We start from the raw sequence: 4,060 nt of genomic DNA on the forward strand, positions 1-4,060 counted from the left end.
AAACGTTTTGAAATACTTGGCCCTGCAGAATGGATAAGAAACATCTACTTAAATATAGAATCCTTAATATTGACTGTTGTTCAGAAGTCATTTAAGTGTTCTGCCACTGTGGGAAGCTTTGGGGAAGTATGGAGATGTTCTTCAAAGATTCCTCCATATATACGCTGATAGGACTGACATAACATGGTCAAAATATGTTTTTAGAAAAACACCAGATGTATCAGGTGCATAATCTGTAATGTATATGTGCAGACTGCACTAACGTAGTTGTAGATATAAGATTATTGATGGAAACTAGGCTTCAAGGCGCATCGTCGCTGCATACCTCATCCCATGTCAACCTTGTGACCTTCCCCTTTATACTCGTACTCGCAACAATCCTCTTTTGGCAGATCAACTTTTTGACAGACAATTGATGGGGGAAAACGAGTTCCACAAGTTAAAAACAACCCACGCGTTTAAAACATTCCCAAGTCTTAATAAAAACTCCTGCACCAAAGATACTTTTACATTTAGTTCTCAGAGAGACATAGAGGTATTGTAATTTTGACAGCACGCAACAAACGACAATTCAAGACTGATATTAGGACGATTCTCCGGTAAGATGCGGCTATGATGAGATAGATGGCTTGGTTTGGTTTTTATTTAATTAATTATTTGCTTGCATATTTCAAGGGATTCATTTTGATAGTGACACGGGAAACGTTTTTGCATCATGTTAAATCAGGTATTTTTCTTATATTGATGTAACGGCACTAAGATAATTATTAGCGCTCCGTTTCAAACGGAGGAAGGAGGGGAGAGGAAGGCGTGTGGCATCTACCAACCTTGAACGTGGATGAGTACATGGTCGGTGAAATGGCGCTGCTCGCGATAAATGGGCATATTTCCCATTTTATTAACACCGGACACCTAATTATCGCGCCAGTACAACTTCTTTAGACTAGCGATTGGATTGCTAGTGGAGCCATCGGCGGTTTTATTTGACAGGAATAACTCCCATTAGGCCGACAGGTGTCGTTGCATCGTCACCATAGGAGAGCCATGCACAGGCTACATTAATGCAAAGCAAACAGAATGCCTGACCTCCAGAACTGCAACGACAAATGAATGATAATAATTATACAGATATCTAAAATATTTGGTTTGTTCAAGAGGAACATCAAGGTGATGAATGTGAAATTTGCAAATCTGAATTTGTGGCATTGGCAATGTAATTGGATTAATTGACGTGATATGATATTGAGTGACAAGATGCTGAGTTCTGTTGCACAGATTGATACATTAACTGCTGAAACCCCAAGGATTAAGTTAAATGTGGTAGGGCTGGTTTTCCTGGGCAGAGATTAAGCCTAGTCCTAGACTGAACAGTTTAGTGGAGCTAGACTGGGGATCTCACCCCACCTGAAAATGGCAAGATATCCACTGAGAACTGGAATTGTTTGGAGCACTGCACTAAGGTTGAGAATAGACTCCTGTGCAGTGGTAGGACTGTATGCAGGAACAGTATGTATTTATAAATATCAGTTCACAGAATATTGTTATTATAAAAAATACTGATTATACTATTATTAGTATTATTTTCCTTGTAGTGACTTAAGTCTGGAGTGAGTCTGCATTATCCCATATCCCTTCCCTCTGACTGGTTTGGTGAGCTTTGTTAAAATGCCACATATTTTCCCCCCCCGAGAAGTTTTAATGTGAGGTTATAAAACCAGAGAGAGGGTTTCATCTTTCATCACTGGGTGCAAATACAGATGCAATGGAGTGAGTGTCTTAATCAGTGGAGGCTGGTGGAGGTAGAAATCGGAGGACGGGCTCATCGTAGCGCATGGAATGGAATCAAACATGTGCATTCCATTCCATGCATTACCACTGAGCTCGTCCTCTGATTTTGCACCTCCACAAGCCTCTCCGGTTCTAAACAGATGTCTGAATAGAGCCTCTATGATGAACAGACACCATCAATCAAACACAAAATCATCATATTTATCAATGAAATAAAGGGTGTGAAGTAACCCTAACCCATCATCCGAGCGTTCATTGTTGACACTGATCAGCATGTTGAGCAGATATGACAGAGAAGCCGTGCCTTTATTCAGCCTTTACGAACCAGATGCTGCTGTCGAGTGTCAATACATAATAGTGTCGGTACTAGCGATTGTGTCTAGATGAAAATTAAACGGCAGAAGATTTGCGTGGCAACTCTACCCAAACCCATTCACTGCCCTGGGGTGTTTGGGTGTCTGAGACCAGATGGAGGAGTGCCTCCAACTGGTCCTCCAACACCACTCCTAACTGCCTATTACGGTACCCCTATCCAGAGATACACCAAGGCAAACCCTGGTTTGCTTCCCAAACAAGCCAGGAGAGGGATGCAGGGTAGTGTGGTTTCTGGCAACACTTACCGACTTTAATAATCCATATTCAGGCGAATAAGACATACTAGTACCTACATATGGATATTGAACATGGATCCTGTCCATACAGCTGAAGCAATGAAGGGGATTGTGATTGAATCAATATGATTATAGAAAATTAACTGATGTCAGATAATTTCTCTGATGTGAGCCATATGGATGTAGGCCACATTTCAATTAGCATTGTAACAGTGTTTTATTGAGGACATAAATCCACACTTTCATTATTGCAGTGCAAGAAGAATCATATTTTTGCAATATCCTTTAAAACCTATTATCTTCAATTGATTGAATTTGGACCCCAAAAAATTGGATGAAAATAGTCTTTAATGGAATGTGTATTGCTCTAAATTAGTTGACGCATTATCAATTAACATTACTTGATCTGGTTTACCTCCACAGGGACCAAAGAGGACACGGCCAATAGGATGGAACCTCTCATCTTCCTTCTCCTGCTGGCAGGTGTGTGTGTGTGTGTGTGTGTGTGTGTGTGTGTGTGTGTGTGTGTGTGTGTGTGTGTGCATTCTTGCCAAAGTGGTTAGGGTTAGAAATAGCTATTTATAAAGGACGACATGTTATCTAAATAGTCTGAAACAAAAGTTTAATTTAATGGAATAATGAGACAAAAACATAGATTTGTAGATTTGTACTTGTCTGAAGCTTTGAAACAATGTTTAAAATGTTTATTTAACAGGACTAGTGGGGACAACATCAGCAACTGATACGACTACAATGGGTAATGTTCCTTCAAATGTACAATGTAAACACAAACAGTAACAAAATATCCACGGCAACTAAACACAACTAGAAAATAAATACAAATAAGTATTATATGAGTTTTTAATGAGACAATGACAATCCATGAAGAAATGTGTCTGATGACATCTTACCCTAATTATGTTCCAATTAGCTGCAACTGCAGCCCCAACATCAGCACCAAGCACTGCTCCAACCTCAGCCCCAACATCAGCACCAAGCACTGTTCCAACCTCAGCCCCAAACACTGCTCCAAACTCAGCCCCAAGCACAGCTCCAAGCAGTGCTCCAACCACAGCTCCAACTACAGCACCAGCCCTTTCAGAAATTAAGTTGGTGTTCAGCCTGGTGCAAGCATTCACAGAAGACCTGCAGAATACCTCCTCACCAGCTTTCCAAAGTCTGTCAAGCTCTGTAACTACAGCGGTAAGTTGTGTTTCTTTTCCATCCTTTCAAAGTCATGCTTTTAGTTTTGCTAACATAAAGAGTTAGGCAATTTCCTTTGATGTCTCGTCAATACAGGAACATTACTTTCATTTCAATTAATTATTGAATTAATTACAGAGAGCACAAAACATGATAAGCATAACATTTGGTCATTGTCAGCAGTTTAAAAGCAGACTATAAAATACAGTTGACATGATTTCAACTTCTGGTACCAATGTTTTATCATGTTTTACTATGTTGACCTTCAGCCGTACCTTTTGCTGAATTGTGAATGTTTTGTCGTATTTTTCTTAAAAACTGGGTTTTATTTGTCCTATCATGACAGTTGGACAACATTTACAAAGTCAAGTATGGATCCAGTTTCAACCGCACTGAGGTTACAGGCTTCAGGTATGTACCTATGCCATTCCTGGGTAAAACAAACATGCATTACGATT

The 4,060-nt window shown here is 39.9% G+C and overlaps 1 long non-coding RNA gene across 1 annotated transcript; it reads left to right on the forward strand.

The window, feature by feature from the left end:
* The first annotated feature begins 2,832 nt into the window (after positions 1-2,832).
* On the forward strand, positions 2,833-3,526 carry LOC310821055. Its single transcript, XR_014554849.1, has 3 exons — positions 2,833-2,882; positions 3,115-3,156; positions 3,331-3,526. It is a non-coding gene; the product is annotated as an uncharacterized lncRNA (long non-coding RNA).
* The last annotated feature ends 534 nt before the right edge of the window (positions 3,527-4,060 follow it).

This window comes from Argentina silus (genome assembly GCF_951799395.1).
Source record: "Argentina silus genome assembly, chromosome: 21".
NCBI classification, from domain to species: Eukaryota; Metazoa; Chordata; class Actinopteri; order Argentiniformes; family Argentinidae; genus Argentina; species Argentina silus.